The 24,194-nt window shown below is 43.3% G+C and overlaps 1 long non-coding RNA gene across 3 annotated transcripts; it reads right to left on the bottom strand.

Moving 5' to 3' along the window:
* Positions 1 to 5,231: 5,231 nt before the first annotated feature.
* On the bottom strand, positions 5,232 to 14,014 carry LOC142731780 (uncharacterized). Of its 3 annotated transcripts, none has more exons than XR_012879173.1 (5): positions 13,718 to 14,014; positions 13,468 to 13,617; positions 10,135 to 10,271; positions 9,201 to 9,492; positions 5,232 to 6,072 (listed from the first exon to the last, which is right to left on the bottom strand). It is a non-coding gene; the product is annotated as an uncharacterized LOC142731780 (long non-coding RNA). The 3 variants fall into 3 exon arrangements; XR_012879174.1 differs by having other exon boundaries at positions 13,468 to 13,614; XR_012879172.1 differs by having other exon boundaries at positions 13,468 to 13,683; positions 13,734 to 14,014.
* Between the last annotated feature and the right edge of the window lie 10,180 nt (positions 14,015 to 24,194).

Genomic DNA, 24,194 nt, shown 5'->3' with positions numbered 1-24,194 from the left:
TGTGTGTGTGTGTGTTTATGTGTGTGTGTATGTATGTATGTGTGTGTATGTCGTGTGTGTGTGTTGTGTGTGTGTGTGTATATGGAAGTATGTAGGTGTGTGTGTGTGTGTGTGTGGAAGTATTTAGGTGTGTGTATGGAAGTATGTAGGTGTGTGTGCGTGTATGGAAGTATGTAGGTGTGTGTGTGTATGGAAGTATGCAGGTGTGTGTGTGTGTGTGTGTGTGTGTGTATGGGTGTGTGTGTGTGTGTATGGGGGTGTGTGTGTGTATGTGTGTGTGTATGGAAGTATGTATGTGTGTGTGTATGGAAGTATGTATGTGTGTGTATATCGTGTGTGTGTGTATGTCGTGTGTGTGTGTGTATGGAAGTGTGGGTGTGTGTGTATGTGTGTGTGTGTATGGAAGTGTGTGTGTGTATGGGGGTGTGTGTGTATGGGGGGGGTGTGCATGGGGGGGTGGGTGTGTGTGTGTGTTTTTTCGTGTGTGTGTGTGTGAGTGTGTGTGTGTGTGTGTGTGTGTGTGTGATCTTTAAAGACTAATGCTGCCCCTTCAGATTTGTATTTTTTATAAGTCCTCTTATCTTGTCATTTATTGTCTTTTTAACATTAGAAGCAAGCTTTTTCTAGTTTCATTTTAGGGTTTTTTAATACTTGTTACTGATAGGGTTATATTTTACAGTGTAATTACTTAAAGTACATGTAAAGCATTCCCATGTAGTGTCTGTATATTTATTTGACAATAGTTGCTCCCAGTCTATTTCCTGCTGCGCAGCCCTCAACCGGGAGAAATTGGCCTTTTTAATATGCAGTCAGTGTTTTACCCTCCCAGCCTGTTTGCTTTTAAGGTTTTGTTCATGTGGAGTATTTTGTAGGCAAAAAATTCTGCCTGGAAAAATCAGCTCCGCCTTTTTTTAAGTGTTTTTTTTTTACCACACACGTTTTTTGACACAGTTTTTGATGCGTTTTCCTACGTGGTTCTTTATGCCCATTTTAAAGCGTTATTTTTATCTCCTTCTTCAACAAGCTCTGTGGCTTGAAAAAACAAGTGGTTTGTATATCAAGTGGAGTTCCAAAAACCGGAGTTCAAAAGAGGAGTTAAAGCCCAAGTAAGTGCTCTTCTACTTCTTTTTCTTTTTGATTAACACCTGTTCGCTGTTTTTTTTTGTAACTTGGATAATGGATAGCAAGATTGGAGGTTTTCTTCAGTGCACAGTTTGCCATATGTATGCACGACTGGAGCCGGAGTTCCAGGGTGAATATCTCTGTGGCAGATGTGAGCATGTTGTTCACCTGGAAGCTCGTATTAGAGATCTGGAGGAGCAGAATGCAACACTGAGGAGGATAGACAATTTTGAGCGGAGCTTGCTGCTCACGGAGCATGCAGTTAGTGGGTTAGAACTGGAGGGTGAAGACATGGGTGAGCAGGATCAGGTAAGTAGCTGGGTTAATGTAGTTAGGGGCAGTAGAAAGGGGTCAAAGAAAAGGAAGGCCGTTCCGGTTTCTCACATTCCAGGCAAAATTGCCAAGTTGGGTGATGATGCGAGGGTGTCAGTTTCAGAAATGGCAGCCCTAGTGGATACTGATCTCCCTAACAGCCGGGAGAACAGCCCAGCTAGTAGTCGGCGGGATGGTAATGCAGGTAAGCCAAGACAATTGATAGTCGTAGGGGATTCTATAATCAGGAAGACGGATAGAATAATTTGTCGCCAAGACCACCTCAACCGAATGGTTTGCTGTCTCCCTGGTGCCAGGGTTCGGCATGTGGTGGAACGGGTGGACAAATTGCTGGGAGGGGCTGGTGATGATCCAGCTGTCGTGGTCCATGTCGGTACCAACGACAGAATAAATGGTAGGTGGAGGAGCCTTAAGAATAATTTTAAAGAACTAGGCTACAAGCTGAAGGGAAGGACCTCCAAGGTTGTATTCTCAGGAATACTGCCTGTGCCATGCGCATCACAGGAAAGACAGCGGGAGCTCAGGGAGTTAAATGCATGGCTAAGTCTTGGTGTAGAGGAGAAGGATTTGGGTTCCTAGAGCACTGGGCTGACTTTTCATTGGGGTACAAACTGTATTCTGCAGATGATTTGCACCTAAATGGAAGGGGGTCCGCTGTGCTGGGGGAGAGAATTCTAGCTGGGGTGGCGGAGTATTTAAACTAGGGCTGAGGAGGGAGGTCAATGTAGAAAAAAAAGGGGTAGCCAGGTTAGAGAGGGGTCAGACTATATTGGTGGGGGGAGAAACAGAATGTGTGGAGAGGACTAGACAACAAGATAAGGAGATCCTTTCGTTACAAAACATCAGTGTAAATAAAAAGGCCCGATTAATGTCAAATCACATTTCTGATAATAAAAGTGAAAAACTGACAGGCAAGTTAAAGTGTATGTTCACAAATGCCAGAAGTCTAGCAAGCAAAATGGGGGAGCTGGAGGCCTTGATACTGGAAGAAAATATAGATATAGTTGGTGTTGCTGAAACATGGCTGGACTCTTCACATGACTGGGCTGTAAATCTACAGGGTTTTACACTTTTTCGGAAAGACAGGACAAATAGGAAAGGTGGTGGTGTATGTCTGTATGTGAGAAATGATATGAAGGCGAGTGTGAAAGAGACAATAGTGGGTGAAGACTGTGAGGAGGTTGAAACCTTGTGGGTGGAACTAGAAAGGGAGGTAAACACTGAAAAAATTACTTTTGGTGTAATCTATAGACCCCCCAATATAACTGAGGAGATGGAAGGTCAGATATATAAACAGATGGAGCGGGCTGCACAGGCGGGTACTGTAGTGATAATGGGAGATTTTAATTTCCGGGATATTAATTGGTGTCATGGTTCAGCTTCAACTGCAAAGGGGAGACATTTCCTCAACCTGTTGCAGGAAAATTTTATGGGCCAGTTTGTGGAAGACCCGACTAGAGGTGAAGCTCTGTTGGATCTGGTCATTTCTAATAATGCAGATCTTGTTGGGAATGTCAATGTTCGTGAAAACCTCGGTAACAGTGATCATAATATAGTTACATTTTACCTATACTGTAAAAAACAAACGCAGGCTGGGAGGGCAAAAACATTTAATTTTAAGAAAGCCAATTTCCCCAGGATGAGGGCGGCAATTCAGGATATAGACTGGGAAGAACTAATGTCAAATAATGGAACAAATGATAAATGGGAGATTTTCAAATCTACTTTGAGTTATTATAGTGCAAAATGTATTCCTATAGGTAACAAGTATAAACGACTCAAATTAAACCCCACATGGCTTACACCTTCTGTGAAAGGGGCAATACATGACAAAAAAAGGGCATTTAAAAAATACAAATCTGAGGGTACAGCTGTAGCCTTTGTAAAATATAAAGAGCTTAATAAAATCTGTAAAAATGTAATAAAATTAGCAAAAATACAAAATGAAAGGCAGGTGGCCAAGGATAGTAAAACAAATCCCAAAAAATTCTTCAAGTATATAAATGCAAAAAAGCCCAGGTCTGAACATGTAGGACCCCTAGATAGTGGTAATGGGGAGTTGATCACAGGGGATCAAGAGAAGGCAGAGTTACTAAATGGGTTCTTTAGCTCTGTATATACAACTGAAGAAGGAGCAGCTGATGTAGCCGGTGCCAGTGCTGTTAATATATCAGTTGATATACTGAATTGGATGAATGTAGAGATGGTCCAAGCTATATTAAATAAAATAAATGTGCACAAGGCCCCGGGACCAGATGGGTTACACCCTAGAATTCTTAAAGAGCTTAGTTCAGTTATTTCTGTCCCCCTTTTCATAATATTCAGAGAATCTCTAGTGACTGGTATAGTGCCAAGGGACTGGCGCAGGGCAAATGTGGTGCCTATTTTCAAAAAGGGCTCTAGGTCTTCCCCAGGTAATTATAGACCAGTAAGCTTAACATCCATTGTGGGGAAAATGTTTGAGGGGCTATTGAGGGACTATATACAGGATTATGTGACAATAAATAGCATTATAAGTGACAGCCAGCACGGTTTTACTAAGGACAGAAGTTGTCAAACTAACCTAATCTGTTTTTATGAAGAGGTGAGCAGAAGTCTAGACAGAGGGGCCGCTGTGGATTTAGTGTTTTTGGACTTTGCAAAGGCATTTGACACTGTCCCCCATAGACGCCTAATGGGTAAATTAAGGACTATAGGTTTAGAAAATATAGTTTGTAATTGGATTGAGAATTGGCTCAAGGACCGTATCCAGAGAGTTGTGGTCAATGATTCCTACTCTGAATGGTCCCCAGTTATAAGTGGTGTACCCCAGGGTTCAGTGCTGGGACCACTATTATTCAACTTATTTATTAATGATATAGAGGAAGGGATTAATAGCACTATTTCTATTTTTGCAGATGACACCAAGCTATGTAATATAGTTCAGACTATGGAAGATGTTCATGAATTACAGGCAGATTTAAACAAACTAAGTGTTTGGGCGTCCACTTGGCAGATGAAGTTTAATGTAGATAAATGTAAAGTTATGCATCTGGGTACCAACAACCTGCATGCATCATATGTCCTAGGGGGAGCTACACTGGCGGATTCACTTGTTGAGAAGGATCTGGGTGTACTTGTAAATCATAAACTCAATAACAGCATGCAGTGTCAATCAGCTGCTTCAAAGGCCAGCAGGATATTGTCGTGTATTAAAAGAGGCATGGACTCGCGGGACAGGGATGTAATATTACCACTTTACAAAGCATTAGTGAGGCCTCATCTAGAATATGCAGTCCAGTTCTGGGCTCCAGTTCATAGAAAGGATGCCCTGGAGTTGGAAAAAATACAAAGAAGAGCAACGAAGCTCATTAGGGGCATGGAGAATTTAAGTTATGAGGAAAGATTGAAAGAATTAAACCTATTTAGCCTTGAAAAAAGACGACTAAGGGGGGACATGATTAACTTATATAAATATATTAATGGCACATACAAAAAATATGGTGAAATCCTGTTCCTTGTAAAACCCCCTCAAAAAACAAGGGGGCACTCCCTCCGTCTGGAGAAAAAAAGGTTCAAGCTGCAGAGGCGACAAGGCTTCTTTACAGTGAGAACTGTGAATCTATGGAATAGACTACCGCAGGAGCTGGTCACAGCAGGGACAGTAGATGGCTTTAAAAAAGGGTTAGATAATTTCCTAGAACAAAAAAATATTAGCTCCTATGTGTAGAAATTTTTCCTTCCCTTTTCCCTTCCCTTGGTTGAACTTGATGGACATGTGTCTTTTTTCAGCCGTACTAACTATGTAACTATGTAACAGGCAAAGGAAAAAAAAAACGCAAGCATTTTTTTTTTTGCCTAAAACCGCTTAAAAACGCGTCAAAAACGGTCGCGGCCATTCACAGCATTTTTCCGTCTCTCATTGATTTCAATAGGGTTTTTTGAGGCGGAAAACGAATCTAGAAAGGTCATATCACATACGTAGTGGAACCATTATACCCTAATGTTTTCTCCTTCTTTAGTAGCGTACAACTCAAGTGCCAACTTCCATTACATGATAGTGTCTCAACAGGACTCTTTCTACAATAGATCTGGGGGTCGACCAGTGAATACTTTTTCTCTATGTTCAGCTTAACAACAATACCAATGATGATGATGATGATGATAATATCCCTGCCTCTTTTCTATAGTGGTCTCAGTACATGTTTTAATATGATATCATTGATAAATGAATAATGAATTGAGTATTTCTCTAGCTGTGACCATCTCATGACTATCACCACATATGGAGCATCCTGCGCACTGACTATTACTAAGCCTCTCCATATTTCTCAGCATTTTCTGCTCCTTTACCCTGGGATCATATAGTCAGAAGTAACATATAAGTTCTCTCCTCACTGTTCAGACGTCATGGGTTTTCTGCTAGGATGGACACACCAGTATTTACAATGTGTCTCTTCTTCTAGATGTTTGTAGGAATCTTCTTGTAGCCAGGATCTCCTTCTCTGTGCTGGTTGGTGTCTTCTAGATGTTGAAGGTGGTCATCTTCTAGGTATATGCAGGAATCTTCTAGCTGCTAACTGGGGTCTACGTGTTGTCAGGACTCTTTAAAATCTCAAAGACTGGGATAAAGATCTCCTGAAAAAAAAACAAGAAAAATATTTTGAGACAAAAAACTACAAATATATAACCTACAAAGAAATTGATGCTACAAAAAAAGTGTAGAAAATGTAAAAAATCTTTATTGGAATAACAATAAAAAGCTACATGTCAATACAATTAAATTAAAAAGACTCCACAAGACTCTACAGAAGAAAAGGACAGCTCATTGTGTGACTCACAAAGAAAATAATAATTAGATAAGACCCCATGGCTGCACAGACCTGCGTAATGTAGGTCATATATAAATATCAAATGGTATGGAATAAACAACTATACAGTGCAAAAAAGCAGCCAGCGCATAAGTAAGAGCAAAAATGAATCAACTATTAAACAAGTATGGAGGGATATAACATACCCATAATAAGGTTGTTCAGGAGCACCAACACAGGGAGTGCCCACCCAGACGCACGTTGCAGCGCTAAATGCCTTCATCAGGGGGTGGTGCTGATAGTACACACACAGTATTTAAAGGAACAGTGTCATGGCAAATAATTTTTTTTATATGTTAAAGATGTTAGTGCTTTAATAAAAACGTTTTTATTCATTTGTGTGTTTGTGTTTTACTTTTTCTTATTTTTAACACTTTTTCTTCCCTATGGGGGCTGACATTTTTTGTTCCATTTCTGTGTGTGTCGATTAACGACACACACAGACATGGAGTACGGCAGCCACAGTCCCATAGGGACTGCGAACGGCTCCCGTCCCATTGACTGCCGTGTACGGCGTCTGTGTGGGAACTGCGCATGCGCCGCTCCCACACAGTCCTATTCGAAATTGGCGCCGTCCGGCGCCATTTTCCTGTGGACCGGAAGTCGCGGCCGGACAGTAATATTACTACTTCCGGTCGCGGCTTCCGGACTTGTGCACATGGAACAGCGGCAGCAAAGGGAGCGGACGGGCCGGAGGGAGCCGCGGCGGCAGGAGCAGGTAAGAGATTTCAATGTATGTTAGTGTTTGTGTGTGTTTACTACTGTATGTAAACCTACTACACTGTGGGTTACCTCAAAAAATGGCGACACACAGTGTAGGAGGTTAAACCTTTCAAACCCCTCGTTTATCCCGGCACTAGCCAGGATAAAGGAGGGGGGGGATGCTGAGAGCTCACTAGAGCGAGGGCTTTTAACCCAATGTTGCAATGCTGCAATTTTGGGAACTAGCTCCATCTAGTGACCAAAAATGGGTAGTATTATAAATTAGAATTAATTTATAATATTTCCTGACTATTTCCTGACTCGTGAAAAAAATAAAAAAAATTTGAACCATGTTTAATCACCCACACACTAAATGTTTAATTTTTAAAAAAAAAACATGTTTTTCTGGCAACACATTCCCTTTAAATGAACGCTAGCCAATGGTACTTAAATATATCCAGGTGATATATATATATATATATATATATGCCCATAAATCAAATCAGTGCACTCACTGTTTACTATTGGTGGCAATATGTGGTCGAGTACATGGCCGGACTCCAGAAACGGCAACAACGAGACACTGGGGCGGAAACACATCAGCGCGTCACCTGACGCGGTCACGTGTGTCAGCAACCCAGCGTGTCATGGGTGACGAATCGGAGGCCGGTCAATCACAACCAATCAGAATGCAACCAGTGATTGAAGGCATGAAAAGCATTCAGAAGGATATTAACCCTGTACGGGCAGTCCAATAGCGATAAACTTCATGTCTGCAAGTCTAATCCCAAAATACAGAGAGACAAGATAGTTATACAGATATATTGCACATGTATCATACAAATACATATAAATATATGGACACAAAGTGATGTGTGATGAAGAGCGTCAACGTGTAGGGAGTAATCAAGTGTGGAACATTATTATCAATTATAATGTGTGAAAAAAGACCAATATATACGTGCCAAAAGGAATAATCCAGTGCACAACCTGAACATAGTAGGTAAGTGACAGGTAAGAAATGATATTAAACACAATAAAGTGTTGTTTATATAGAACATGTGTAAGTAAAAGAGTGAAAAGGTAATAAATGTATGGTGACAAAATAAAAGAAATAAAAAACGAAAAATAAAATAGTGTGAATAGGCGTGTGCGATGAAAAAAGAAGAAAAAAACAACGTGTGTATTATGCATCAAAAAATAAAATGGACTACAAGTGCCATGCACAAAGCAGATTTTAGTTACATGTCGATATATCTAATACAACAAGCCTCAAAGGTGCAGAATATAATATGCAGTGATCTGCAGACAGAGCCCGCTTTTCTATTGTTTGTGAAGATCATCAGAAGTAGGAAATCATTGTTGAGGATGAAGATCATGACAACCCGAAAATTGCACAGTTGACATAGTCAACACAGGCAGCGTAAACCATATATCTAATCTGTATACATAAATAAAGAAATGTAGATTAAAATAAGAACATAAAATCAAAAATACCCAACTAAAAGCTTTGGTAGCAGTCAGAGAAATGCAGCAACATCAATGTTCTCATTGAGACCCCTTGGTTGTGTTGTCTTAAGCCTCCATATCCACTTGCATTCTGATTGCAAAAGCCTCTTTTTACATCTCGTCCTCGCATATCAGTATTGATGTGATCTATTCCCTTCACTCTCACAAGTCTAGAGTTACACGCATGATGTAGGTGAAAATGTTGTGGAATCGTCTTCAGCTGTTCCATATACTCTACTGGTTTGGCATTTTCAATGTCTCTAACATGTTCTCTTACGCGAAAGCGCAATTCTCGGGTTCTCATGCCAATATACATTTTAGGGCAAGGGTAAGTTGCATGATAGATCACACCTGTAGTGCCACATGTAATTGGCCATGTGATCTTAACATTTGTCAACCCACTTGAGTCAACAAAACCTTGAGAGCGTTCAATATTAGGGCAACTAATACAGTCGCCGCAAGGGTTACAACCCCACTTAGGACCAATCTTTCCAAAACATTTACCCGGTTTTTCCACGGTAACTGTGAACTATTGCGTCACGTAAAGAACGCGCTCTACATGCTGCAACAGCAAGATAATTTGGTAGTACTTTCTGTAGAATTGGATCATTGAGGAGCATCGGCCAAAATGTGTTTGAGTTGTCCTTCATTTCTGACCAAATGATACGTGTTCGTAAATCTTACCTTAGGAGAAATTCCTTATTTTTAGTTACAGTTTGTAATAGCTGTGCACGAGGGGGAGCTGTGCACGTGGTCGTCAATGGGCTTTATTAACATTGCGGAAGCGGCTGCAGCCCTGTTGAGCAAGTCTCTTTCTTAACTCAGTTGTGCGGAATTTCAAATCTTCATGAGTTGAACAAATTTTCTTAACACGCAGTAATCGTACAGTTGGTATAGCTTCGATGGTGTGGCGGGGATGTGAAGACGTGGCGTGAAGAAATGAGTTTGTTGATGTCTCTTTACGATGCAAATCTGTCTGGAGACAACCATTATGGATCCTTTTAGTTAGTATGTCCAAAAAATCTATCTCAACATGATTCCACTTGCATGTTAATTTAATGTTACGTGTATTATAGTTAAATACACTGATGAATTCCATTAATTCATCCGAAGTCCCCTGCCAGATCATGAAGATGTCATCAATGAACGGGCCCAGAAAAGGAGCTGGTTCATTGATATCTCATGATCTGGCAGGAATAGGTCCCTCTCCCACAGCCCCAGGAACAAGTTGGCGTATGAGGGTGCACAGGCTGCCCCCATTGCCGTGCCCTGGAGTTGCAGGTAGAAGGACCCATTGAACGTGAAAAAATTGTGTTTGAGAACAATGTCCGATAGGGTTAGCAACAACTCTGAAAAGTCTTTCCTATATTGCTCATATGCAAAAAGGTGGCCACTGCATGCAACCCATCCGTATGCTGGATGCCGGTATATAGTGACTCAATGTCACAAGTTACCAAAATATGTCTGTCATCTAAATGAATCTCTTCAATTTTCAACAACAAATCGGCAGAGTCGCACAGATACGAAGGTAGACATTCCACTAATGGTTTTAAATGGTGGTCGACCCATTTGCACACCTTCTGAGTTAACCCCCCGGTACACAATATAATTGGCCTACCTGGAAAGTCCTTATGAATTTTGGGTAGTAGAAAAGGCGTCTGTATCGTTGGCTCAGTCACAATCAGTGCCTCCATTAGGGACTTGGAGAGGACTCCGGCATCCATACCATCTTGTAGAATGTGGATCATCTTTGCTCTAAAGGATAATAAAGAATTGTATGTTAACCTTCTACAACAAGTGGAGTTTTTTTTTATTTAGTTTTTTTTTTAATTGATGTATTTTTTATTTTTCCAAACATAACAAACAAGCGAACAACAATTCAACAATATTTCCCATGGCAATAGCATCTCTGAACACTTATATCATTATTTTGCATATTATATAATCTACAATTTGTATAAATTACTTCAAATAATCCTAGTTGGAGCGAGGACAGAATTAGAGATTTTAGCCCAAAGACAAATTGAAAAAGTGTCAATATTCATAGGAGATGAAACACACTAAATAAACCATAAAGAAGGGGGAAGGGAAGTATAGAGGGGGGAGGGGGGGAGAGGATGGACACGTGTATCCCCATCGTTACCGCGATTCAATACAGATATTTAAGGAATCAGATCATGATTGGTGTCACACCAGACAGCTGATGCTCCAGATATCAAGTTGTGGAGCCAAAGCATGCAATCAGTTTTTGTTTTATATGAAGTGGTAAGAGAGGTATAAAATTCTCCCACAACTTAAAAAAGGCTTCAGTTTTGTGCTCTTTTCGATGGGAGGTTTCCACCCAATCCATTCGGAAAAGATAAGATATATTTTCTAGGGAAATACGATGTGTGGGGGGTGTATTATTTATCCAAACCTGGAGAATGGCCTTCCTAGCAGCCGCAGAGACATAGTATAACAGTTGTTTGTGATGTTTCGGGATAAAGAGCATGGAAGGTGGCAGTATCCCAAAGAGACCCCACTTTTGGGTTGAGGGGCATGGTATGGACAGGGTGTTCGACACAAAATATTGTATCTTTCGCCAAAAGTCAACAATAGTTGGGCATAACCAGAGACAATGTAATTGCGGTGCTCCACACTTTAAACACGAATGGTCAGAGGAGTTACCCATGAGAAAGCCCCTATAAGGGGACACGTCAGCCCTATGGGCTATTGTAAAAGACATCTCCCAGGACATATCTGATTGGAGGTATTTGCCAGCCATAGTTACAGATGATAGGACATCGTCATGAGTTGTTTGATCTAAGTGGTCAACCCAGTAAGATACGCCTGATCTCGATTTAGTGTAGTCCAATGGCTGTCTTAAAACGTTATAATAGGTAGTGATTAGTCTTTTTCGGCATTGATGAAATGGAGTTAAGTGACAGAAGAAGTCATCCCAGTCTTGGTCTTGTAAGTGTCTAATGACCTTGTGAGCATAGCTACAGGCCTGCATGTAATAAAATGGGTGTTGGCCCAAAAAATCATATTGTATACGTAGTTCATTAAATGAGTATGGACGACGAGTGAGCATGTTAGTTATCTGATTAATACATGTCAACCCCTCCCCCCCAACCCATCCACGAAAAACCACATGGGGGTCGGCATTTTGGAAGTCAAAGTTATGGACCCAAGGAAGAAGTAGGAAAAATCTAGGGTTTAAACCTAAGTGTTGTCTGACCTTGGTCCATGTTTCCAGGAGGACATGACTAGGGGGTTAGCCCGTTCATCAGGTGATAGAGCCGAGTAGGGAGTGTGTAAGAGGCATGCTAAGGAAATGGGTTTTGAAAATTGTTGGTCCAATGTAGAATCAGAAAAGCAGGAGCTGCCGGTTATCCAATCTCCAATCACTCGTAGTTGAGCTGCCATATTGTATAAGTGAATCTGTGGAAAATTAATCCCTCCATTTTCATGATGTTGCTGCAATATGCATAGGCTCACTCTTGGTCTCTTTTGCCTAACATCAACTGGTCTCAAGTATATAGGCAAGGATTGTAGTAAGTATAACAATTTAGGGAAGACAACCATTTTTAATAGATTAGCCCTACCTAAAAATGATAGAGTAAAGTGCCTCCAAGCCATGCGTTGGGATTCCAAATATGCAATAATGGGATTAAGGTTTCGTTGATATAAATTTGATCGTTGTCTCGTGATGCGTACCCCCAAATAGGGAATGTAATCAGAGTTCCATTTAAATGCATGCTTCGAAGAACAGAGTGGCCTTGAGGGACCCTTAAGAATTAGGGCTTCTGATTTTTGTAGATTGATCTTGAAACCTGACAGGGCACCATAAATTGGGATATCCTGGAGGATTGGTTGTAAAGTAGAGGCAGGGTTAGATATGAAGAACAAAATATAATCTGCAAATGCCGATAGTGTAATTTGAGAATCTCCAATTTGTATGCCTTGAAAACATGCTAGGGACTGGAGATGACGGAGAAGTGGATCTAGGGATAAATGAAACAGTAACGGTGAGAGAGGGCATCCCTGACACGTACCCCGGAAAATTGAGATAGGAGGTGAGTTAAGCCCATTGATGGTAAGGGATGTGGTAGAGCAGGCCTGTGAGCGTGAAAGGAATGTTAGAAAGCGGTCCCCGAAGGCCCGAGACTGCAACACCGCTGTGAGAAATGGCCATGATAAAGAGTCAAACGCCTTTTCCGCGTCAAGTCCCAGCAGCATGGTCACTGGGGAGGAGGGGTCTAGTGCAGACACCGTGGCTGCTACAGCCTGACGGATACCTTTAGTGGAATGTCTATTCCTTAAGAAACCCAGTTGGGTTGGGGCAATGATCAGTCCAAACATGGTTTGGAGGCGGTCGGCCAAAATCTTTGTTAGGAGCTTATAGTCTTGGTTTAAAAGGGAAATCGGATGATATGAGGAAAGGAGGGTTGGATCCCTGTCAGGTTTGGGAAGCAATATGGTCCTGGACGCATGAAAGTTAGGCAGGTCAATCTCCCCACTAAATATGGCTTGTAAGGTCCTCGTCAATGTCGGTACAATATCTGGCAAAAGTCTGTAGTATTCAGCCGATAGGCCGTCAGGACCCGGCGTTTTATTATTGTGTAGCTTAGAGATTGCTAAAGCAACCTCCGCCTCCGTGATATCATTATTTAAAAAGTGGAGTTTTTTCAATTGGCGATTTGCTTCATAAATATACATCTGGCGTGGCCAAAATACCACATTCCTGCCTTTATCGGCAGGTTTTACTACCACATCATGCCATGATTTAATCCTCTCCAAGCTCTCTCTCTCTCTCTCTCTCTCTGAACTCGACAGATTGTCATTCTTAATTTTCCTTGGAATGTTTTGCTAATCTTCAGGGACTAATTTGACAAAAAGATCTACTGCGGGGCAAATAGACAACGGGGGGATTTTGTAGATTTGGTTCTAATACAGATATGAATCTTACCTTCTGATATTCCCCCTTCTTGGTGAAAGAGTTTCTCAAATATTCGCAATGTTTCTCGTTCCTCAACTGTCACAAATAAATCGCCTTCCTCTTTAAAATACCATTTCTTAAAGATCAAAGATTGTGCAAAAAATTGCAGATCTTTTACTGCTGAGAAAAGATCAAAACAGGAGGCGGGAGAAAAGGTCAAGACTTTGTCCAACAGTGTGATGTCACCTATAGATAATTGATGCATAGAAATGTTAATTACCTTCTTGTGATGTCACCTATAGATAATTGATGCATAGAAATGTTAATGACCTTCTTGTGATGTCTTGGATTTTGTTCCAATCCCTTATTCATTTTTCTCCTACTGTTGGACGACTGATTTTAGTTCCGTTTTCTTTTGTATCTTGGTAAGTCACGTGTAGACCTCACGCTACTACATAATGTCATATCATGGTGACCGCTCTGTGATGACAAAGATCACATAGAAGAGGAAAGACTCAGTGATTCACCATTTTGTCTCCGATTCCATCAATATATTTTCTTCTGTTGAAAATCATTATTATCACATACCAATTTCTTTGTTTTTCTGCTCTCCATTTCTTTTTCCCACACGAGGCATTGATGATCCAATTGTGTTTTAAATGTTTCTAAGTCCTCTTTGGACATCTCTGCTTTTAATTTTTGCTGGATCTTTTCCAGCTCGTTATCCCTGTTTTCTAATGATGTGTTATTGAGTCCAATAAGAAGCTCTATCACTTTAAATGAACACGCACTGCAGTTCTCCTCCCATTTAGATGGAAAATTCACATCTTCAGTTGGAAATGATGGGAAAACTTGTATGCGTAACCCCCTCGGTATAAGGTTCCGTTGGAGATAATTTGCTAGGAATGCTCGGTTCCACCAAACTTTCATTCTTTTATTTACAAGGCTTTTGAAGGAGTTCTGCGGCTCCCTAATATTTCTCTGACTGCCAACACCTGTGGCTGTGGAGTCATCTTTAACCAGCCATGACTGTTCTCTGGTTCTAAAATCCATAGTTGGGTTTCTGGCACTATCTGTAAAAACACAGAAAACAAACTGATAAATAATCCAAAAAGACAGCGAGGATCTGAAATCCCAAATGCAGGTGCACGGCCTTTATTACTAGTAAGGGGGGATCCTAGGGTGAAGTCCTGAGCACATCAATATATATATATATAAGATAGAAATTCGAGGCACTCACCGCTGTTTCTGTAACTTCCGACCATGTCATCAAGAAGTGACCAGGAAGCAGCATGAGCACAAAAAGCTATAACTGGGTTTGGGGGCAGCGGCGGATCATCGTTAGGAAGGCTCGGGCAGCCGACCAAGGCTCCCAGGGGGCCCATGGCTGCCAAGCCCATAACATTTATTGGCTGGGCTGCACGGGCCCCCTCAAGCCCATTGGCGCCTAGAACTGGAGGGGGCCCCGATGCTAGCGACAGCCACATTCACTTGTATCTGCATCCTCAGGACGCAGATATGAATTAATGATAAAGGCTTCAAGCCAAGTTAGGACTGCAGCCTATAAGGTGCTGGGAAGACTCCCTGGGCAGGCCGCCGTGATGACGTAACTGCATCACGCTGATATGAGCATGCGTTCTGCCTGGAGACAGTGCAGCGCACCGTCCGTCGCAGCAACGGGGCAAGGTAAGTACAATGTTTTGTTTTGGAGGCAATATATGTGGCAATATACAGGGGGGTGATTGCTGTGTAGCACTACATACAAGGGGAGGGGGGATATGTGGCACTATATACAAGGGGAGAGGGGGCTGTGTGGCACTATATACAAGGGGAGGGGGATGTGTGTGAAGCTATCTACAGGGGCTGTGTGTGTGATGCTATCTACAGGGGCTGTGTGTGTGGCGCTATCGACAGGGGCTGTGTGTGGCGCTTTCTACGGGGGCTGTGTGTGTGGTGCTTTACTTTACCTTCTGTGAGTCACTAGATTTATAGAGAATCTGTCTCCTCTCCTGACATGTTTTTTATAGGAAATCCTTGTCTTTCACAAAATATCTTTGTGCAGTCCAGGACTGATAGACAATTGCGTGTTACCATTCCCCTTGTCAGGAGGATGTGTCCCTGCACAGTGTGATACTGTCAGTATGTAGGGACGCAGCCCTTTGACAAGGGGAATCGTAACATCCATCTGTTAATGCTTGCACAAAAAGGTAGTGGCAGGGCGGCGGAGGAGAATGGGGGCCCCATGTTTGGGTAACAGCCCAGGGCCTATGGCCTACTTAATCCGCCACTGTTTAGGGGGCCTCGTTCTGGAGATAGGCGCCGGTCACAGAGGTGGGACTCCCATCTATCTGACATTTATGACATATCCTGTGGAGATGTCATAAATGTCCTTCATGGGAAAACCCATTGAAGGGGATAGACAAATCTTACCTGTCCATACAGAAGTGACATTAATACATTGGGAGGAGCTTTCAGTTGCCGGTTAGTTGTCCATTCTACGATGGTTGGAAACCGAACAGTTTCTATGGCGATGACGTAACATGGGAGCCCTGCATGTTGTCCAGTGGGAGCGGAGTCTGTTTAGAAAGAGAGAAATCCAATATTTATTATAATATTACAGGAAAAGGTATAGTAGGAGATAATGTTTTATCCATAGCACCTTAAAAATCCTGATTAGAGAGCGGACCCTGTCCCATATATACATATAACTGAACAGTACTTTATATACAGTATATATGAGGACAGTAAAGAGGGAGTACAGTATATACAGTGAGGACACGTCTCCTATATACATATAACTGAACAGTACATTATATACAGTATATATGAGGACAGTAAAGAGGGAGTACAGTATATACAGTGAGGACACATACTATATATACATATAACTGAACAGTACATTATATACAGTATATATGAGGACAGTAAAGCGGGAGTACAGTATATACAGTGAGGACACGTCTCATATATACATATAACTGAACAGTACATTATATACAGTATATATGAGGACAGTAAGGAGGGAGTACAGTATATACAGTGAGGACATGCTCCATACATATATACATATAACTGAACAGTACATTATATACAGTATATATGAGGACAGTAAGGAGGGAGTACAGTATATACAGTGAGGACATGCTCCATACATATATACACACGACTGAGAAGTACATTTTGTTTCCGGACAGTCTGCAGGATATTTATGTAGTGGAGCCCCCAGCAAGGCACCTCCGCCCTGAATATGTGTAGATAAGGGACTCCAGCAGATCGCTTGTTAGGTCCATGTAGAAGCTCAAACACTTTATGGTCCTTAAGAATAAGTTGGGGGTGATGCATTGTCACAGTGTTAGGGATCTGCCAGGTACTTCATCTAGGTATACTCCTGGGATTAATCAATCCACACCTGAGGTCAGACCTGTTCGACTGACACCATCTCCCACCAACCAGGGTGGCAGGCTCAGGAGTGGGAGAGCCTATCGCGGCCTGGTCTGTTGGAGTTAGCTCCGCCCCCTGTCCTTTATTACCTGCCCTGTTCTCTCCCTCAGTGCTTGTAATTCTTTTGGATTCCTGGCCCCACTGCTGCTTGCTCCAGCCTGCTTCTGCCTTGCTGCAGTTCTGCTTGACCTGCTTTGCTTTGCCCCTGGCTTGCTTCTGTCTCCGTGCCCGCTCGGGTGTACTCACTTCGTCCTGGTCCTGACTGTTCGTTCGCCGCTCCGTTTCCTCGTGGCGTTCCGTGGCTACTGCCCCTTCCCTTGCGTGTTCCCTGTTTGTTTTCCTGTGCACTTAGACAGCGTAGGGACCGCCGCCCAGTTGTACCTCGTCGCCTAGGGCGGGTCGTTGCAAGTAGGCAGGGACAGGGCGGTGGGTAGATTAGGGCTCACTTTCCCTTCACCTCCTTCCTGCCATTACATAATTACAAGCCCTTACCTAGTCTACCATTTCTCCTACGCTGACGCTATCATGGACCCCCTTGAGACCCTGACCCAGCAGATGCAGGGCCTCTCCCTACAGGTCCAGGCCCTGGCCCAAAGGGTCAATCAGGGTGACGCTGCTTTAGTAGTACCCCTCACCTCACCTCTAGAACCCGACCTCAAGTTACCTGACCGGTTCTCAGGGGACCGTAAGACGTTTCTCTCCTTCCGGGAGAGTTGCAGACTGTATTTCCGCCTAAAGCCCCACTCCTCAGGTTCCGAGAACCAGCGGGTGGGTATCATCATATCCCGACTCCAGGAAGGGCCCCAAGAGTGGGCCTTCTCCTTGGCTCCTGACGCCCCTGAACTTTCCTCTGTTGATCGTTTTTTCTCTGCCCTCGGACTCATTTACGACGAGACTGACAGGACTGCTTTAGCCGAGAGTCAGCTGGTGACCTTACGTCAGGGTAGGAGACCGGTTGAGGAATACTGTTCTGATTTTAGGAAGTGGTGCGTAGCTTCTCAGTGGAACGATCCGGCCCTAAGGTGCCAGTTTAGGTTAGGATTATCTGACGCCCTGAAGGATCTGCTGGTTAGCTACCCCTCGTCTGACTCCCTTGACCAGGTTATGGCCCTAGCAGTACGACTTGACCGACGTCTCAGGGAACGTCAGCTAGAACGCTTCAGTGTGCTCCCCTCTGACTTTTCTGCGATCCCCCCCGAGGTCCCGTCTCCTCGCCCCTCCACGGAGGACTCGGAGGTACCTATGCAACTCGGGGCCTCCATGTCCCCTCGACAACGTAGGGAGTTTCGCAGAATGAATGGTCTCTGCTTCTACTGTGGGGACGACAAGCATCTACTGAACACCTGTCCCAGGCGCAAGAATAAGAAGCCGGAAAACTTCCGCGCCTAAGTGATCATCGGGGAGGTCACTTGGGCGCACAGGTATTTCCCGTTAATGTGAAACGCAATAAAATTTTGCTTCCCTTTCAGGTCTCGTTTGCTGACTGGTCTGCCACGGGCAGTGCTTTCGTGGATTCTGGCTCATCTGCTAATATCATGTCTGTGGAATTTGCTATGTCTCTAAAGATGCCTTGTATTGATTTACCTTATCCTATCCCTGTAGTAGGAATCGACTCAACTCCCCTTGCTAATGGTTATTTTACTCAGCATACTCCTGTTTTTGAACTCCTGGTTGGCTCCATGCATTTGGAGCAGTGCTCTGTACTGGTGATGCAGGGATTATCGTCTGATCTGGTTTTAGGCCTTCCCTGGTTGCAGTTGCATAATCCCACGTTTGATTGGAATACTGGGGATCTCACCAAATGGGGTAATGAATGTCTTATGTCATGTCTTTCTGTTAACTCTATTTCTCCCTGGGAGGAGGTAAACACGCTTCCTGAGTTTGTTCAGGACTTCGCCGATGTGTTTTCTAAGGAGGCCTCCGAGGTGTTGCCCCCCCATAGAGATTACGATTGCGCTATCGATTTGGTGCCTGGTGCCAAGCTTCCTAAGGGTAGGATATTTAATCTTTCATGTCCTGAACGTGAAGCTATGAGGGTGTATATCCAAGAATGCCTGGCCAAGGGTTTCATTCGCCCCTCGACTTCTCCTGTAGGTGCTGGCTTCTTCTTCGTGGGGAAGAAGGATGGTGGTCTTAGGCCGTGCATTGATTATCGTAACCTGAATAAGGTCACCGTAAGGAACCAGTACCCACTTCCTTTGATTCCGGATCTTTTTAATCAGGTTCAGGGAGCCCAATGGTTTTCTAAGTTCGATCTACGGGGGGCATATAACCTTATCCGCATCAAAGAGGGGGATGAGTGGAAAACTGCGTTCAACACACCCGAGGGTCATTTCGAATACCTGGTCATGCCCTTTGGGTTGTGTAATGCCCCTGCTGTCTTCCAGAATTTTATTAATGAAATCCTGAGAGAGTACCTGGGTAATTTTCTTGTTGTGTACCTTGATGACATACTGGTGTTTTCCAAGGACTGGTCCTCCCACGTGGAGCATGTCAGGAAGGTGCTCCAGGTCCTTCGGGAGAATAATCTGTTTGCTAAGACTGAAAAATGTGTCTTTGGGGTACAGGAGATACAATTTTTAGGGCAAATCCTCACCCCTCATGAATTCCGCATGGACCCTGCCAAGGTTCAGGCTGTGGCGGAATGGGTCCAACCTGCCTCCCTTAAGGCGTTACAGTGTTTTTTAGGGTTCGCCAACTATTACAGGAGATTTATTGCCAACTTCTCGGTCGTCGCTAAGCCTCTTACGGACCTTACCCGCAAGGGTGCTGATGTCCTCCATTGGCCCCCTGAGGCCGTCCAGGCCTTTGAGACTCTCAAGAAGTGCTTTATCTCGGCCCCCGTGCTGATTCAGCCCAACCAAGAGGAGCCATTTATTGTGGAGGTTGACGCTTCCGAGGTGGGAGTGGGGGCCGTCTTGTCCCAGGGTACCAGCTCCCTCACCCATCTCCGCCCCTGTGCTTACTTCTCTAGGAAGTTTTCGCCCACGGAGAGTAACTATGATATTGGCAACCGCGAACTTCTAGCCATTAAATGGGCTTTTGAGGAGTGGCGGCACTTCCTGGAGGGGGCCAGACACCAGGTAACGGTCCTTACGGATCACAAGAATCTGGTTTTCCTAGAATCGGCCCGGAGGCTTAATCCTAGACAAGCTCGGTGGGCACTATTCTTTACCAGATTTAATTTCTTGGTTACCTATAGGGCTGGGTCCAAGAATATTAAGGCTGATGCTCTGTCACGTAGTTTCATGGCCAATCCTCCTTCCGAGAAGGATCCTGCTTGTATTTTACCCCCTGGTATAATCGTCTCTGCCACGGATTCTGATTTAGCTTCTGATATCGCGGCTGATCAGGGTGCAGCTCCCGGGAACGTCCCTGGGGACAAACTGTTTGTTCCCCTGCAATACCGGCTGAGGGTACTCAGGGAAAACCATGACTCCGCTCTATCTGGTCATCCTGGCATCTTGGGCACCAAACACCTCATTACCAGAAACTATTGGTGGCCTGGGTTGCCTAAAGACGTTAGGGCTTACGTCGCCGCTTGTGAGGTTTGCGCTAGGTCCAAAACCCCTAGGTCCCGACCTGCGGGCCTACTACGTTCCTTGCCCATTCCCCAGAGACCTTGGACCCATATCTCCATGGATTTTATCACCGATTTGCCTCCATCTCAGGGCAAGTCGGTGGTGTGGGTGGTAGTAGACCGCTTCAGCAAGATGTGCCACTTTGTGCCCCTTAAGAAGCTACCTAACGCCAAGACGTTAGCTTCTTTGTTTGTGAAACACATCCTGCGTCTCCATGGGGCCCCAGTCAATATCGTTTCTGACAGAGGGGTACAATTTGTTTCCTTATTTTGGAGAGCTTTTTGTAAAAAGTTGGAGATTGATCTGTCCTTCTCCTCCGCCTTCCATCCCGAAACTAATGGCCAAACGGAAAGGACCAACCAATCCCTGGAACAATATTTAAGGTGTTTCATCTCTGACTGTCAATTCGATTGGGTCTCATTCCTTCCCCTTGCTGAATTTTCCCTGAATAACCGGGTCAGTAACTCGTCAGGGGTCTCCCCGTTTTTCTGTAATTTCGGGTTTAACCCAAGGTTCTCCTCCGTCTCCCCTGGTTGTTCCAATAATCCTGAGGTAGAGGATGTTCATCGGGAACTGTGCACTGTCTGGGCCCAGGTTCAGAAGAACCTAGAGGCTTCCCAGAGCGCACAAAAGATTCAGGCGGATAGTAGACGTTCTGCTAACCCCCGGTTTGTCGTCGGGGATTTGGTCTGGTTGTCGTCCAGGAACTTGCGCCTTAAGGTCCCGTCCAGGAAGTTTGCTCCCCGATTTATTGGACCTTATAAGATCATTGAAGTCCTCAACCCTGTATCCTTCCGTCTGGAGCTCCCCCCATCCTTTCGCATACATGACGTCTTCCATGCCTCCCTCCTTAAACGCTGCTCCCAGTCCTGGTCCCCCTCGAGGATACCTCCTGTTCCCGTTCTCACCCCTGAGGGGGTGGAATTCGAGGTGGCCAAGATTATGGATAGAGATGAGCGAACTTATCAAAAGTTCGGTTCGGCTAGTTCGCCGAATTTCACAAAAAAGTTCGGTTCGGACCGAACTAGTTCTGACCGAACCTGTCACTTACGTGCGCCGAGCATGCTACTGTCCAGGGTGCTGATAGAGTTAATGGGCTGCACTAACTCTTTCAGCAACCTTCACAGTACATGCTCGGCGCGCGGAAAATACCATTTAAATGTAATAAAAAAATAAAAATTATACGTTCGTACTTACTTTCCTCCTGTCCGGCCTCCAGCGATGACGTTTCATCCCTTTCGCCGCTGCAGCCAATCACAGGCTGTAGTGGCGGTCACGCACGTCAGGATGACGCTTCATCCCACGTGACCGCCTCTGCAGCCAATCACAGGCTGCAGCGGCGACATGAATGAAACGTCATCGCTGGAGGCCGGACAGGAGGAAAGTAAGTATGAACGTATTATTATTATTTTTTGGCATGTATGTATGTTGGCATGTATGTATGTATGTATGTATGTTGGCATGTATGTATGTTGTCATGTATGTATGTATGTATGTATATCTGTGCATGTATGTTGGCATGTATGTATATATGTGCATGTTTGTATGTATATTTGCATGTATATATTTGCATGTATGTATGTTTGCATGTATGTATTTTTGCATGTATGTTGTCATGTATGTATGTATGTATGTTGTCATGTATGTATATATGTGCATGTGTGTATGTATATTTGTATGTATGTATGTATGTTTGCATGTATGTGTGTTTGCATGAATGTATGTTTGCATGTATGTATGCATGTTTGTATGTATATTTGCATGTGTGTATATATATATATATATATATATGTATGTATGTTGTCATGTATGTATGTATGTTGTCATGTATGTATATATGTGCATGTATGTTGGCATGTATGTATATATGTGCATGTGTGTATGTATGTATATTTGCATGTATGTATGTTGTCATGTATGTATGTATATATGTGCATGTATGTTTGCATGTATGTTGGCATGTATGTATACATGTGCATGTTTGTATGTATATTTGCATGTATATATGTTTGCATGTGTGTATGTATGTTTGCATGTATGTATGTTTGCATGTATGTATGTTGTCATGTATGTTTGTATGTATGTTGTCATGTATGTATATATGTGCATGTATGTATGTTTGCATGTTTTTATTTTTACATGTATGTTTGCATGTATGTTTATATATATGTGCATGTATGTAATTATGTTTGCATGTATTTATGTTTGCATGTATATTTGTGCATGCTTGTATATATGTATGTATGTATCTTTGTTTGTATGTATGTATGTATGTTTTCATGTGTGTGTGTGTATGCATGTATGTATGATAGTTTGCATGTATATATGTGTGTATGTTTGCATGTATGTATATATGTGCATGCTTGTATATATGTATGTATGTTTGTATATATGTATGTATATTTGTATATATGTATGTAAGGCCATGTATGATACTGTCTGCTGGCGCCCTGTATCTAAGTCAACTTCACGGGAGGCTTCTATACATGGTATAACAGTCAGTATCACACATTAAACTGAATCTAAGCCTACGACATGTTTTATTTCATTTTTACAGGTTTGGTGTTTGGACTACGTCGGTTTCGAGGACTACTTAGATGACGCTTTTTTTTTCTACAATAAAATGGTTAATGAGGGTTGTGTTGGGGGTGCTTTATTTCAATAAAATATTTTATCTATATCTTTGTCTTTTTCTTTTCAAATTTTATTATTACCACTTTAGTAATGGCCGCTGTCTGAGTGACAACATCCATTACTAATGCGAGGCTTAGTGTTAGCCGGTGCAGAGGCTAACACTAACCACCATTATTACCCCGGTACCCAAAACCACCAGGGGTGCCGGGAAGAGCCAGGTACGATCCAGTACCCGACCATCTGTTGTGATGGTCGGGCCCTGGGGCGGCCGCAGGCTGGTATTATGAGGCTGGGAAGGGCCAAAAACAGTGGACCTTCCCACCCTTGTAATGCTAGGCTGCTGCTGCTGTGTTGTATCTGGCTGGTTATAAAAGTGGGGGGGGACCCCACGTCATTTTTTTAAATTATTTATTTATTTACATTTTTTTTTTTAAAAAGACATGGGGTTCCACCCAATTTATCATAACCAGCCACATACAACACAGTGTTATTAGCCTGGGAATGGACAAAACCAGTGGCCCTTCCCACCCATGTAATGCCAGACTGCTGCAGCCTTGTATATGGCTGGTTATTAAAAATGTGGGGGACCCGTCTATTGCTAAATTTGTTAAATTCCAAAAAAAAAACGACGTGGGGGTCCCCCCCATTTTTATAACCAGCCCGATACAACACAGCAGCAGCAGCCTAGCATTACAAGGGTGGGAAGGTCCACTGATTTTGGCCCTTCCCAGCCTCATAATACCAGCCTACGGCCGCCCCAGTGCCCGACCATCACAACAGATGGTCGGGTACTGGATCGTACCAAGCTCTTCCCGGCACCCCTGGTGGTGGTGGGTACCGGGGTAATAATGGGTGGTTAGTGCTAGCCTCTGCACCGGCTAACACTAAGAACCGCCTTAATAATGGACGCTGTCAATCAGCCAACTGCCATTATCTAGGCACTAATAAAGTTTGAAAAAAAAACACAAAGACAATTCTTTTTTATTGAAATAAGAAATCCCCAACAAAACCCTCGTTAACCATTTTATTAAAATTTGAAAAAACGTAGATCTACGCAGTAGTCCAACGAATCGAAGATGTAGTCCAATCGGTACATCAAAA

The sequence above is a fragment of the Rhinoderma darwinii genome, unplaced genomic scaffold (genome assembly GCF_050947455.1).
Source record: "Rhinoderma darwinii isolate aRhiDar2 unplaced genomic scaffold, aRhiDar2.hap1 Scaffold_87, whole genome shotgun sequence".
In the NCBI taxonomy this organism is placed as follows: Eukaryota; Metazoa; Chordata; class Amphibia; order Anura; family Rhinodermatidae; genus Rhinoderma; species Rhinoderma darwinii.
Note: the sequence above shows the minus strand (reverse complement) of the source record. Positions and strands in the feature narration are given on the sequence as shown.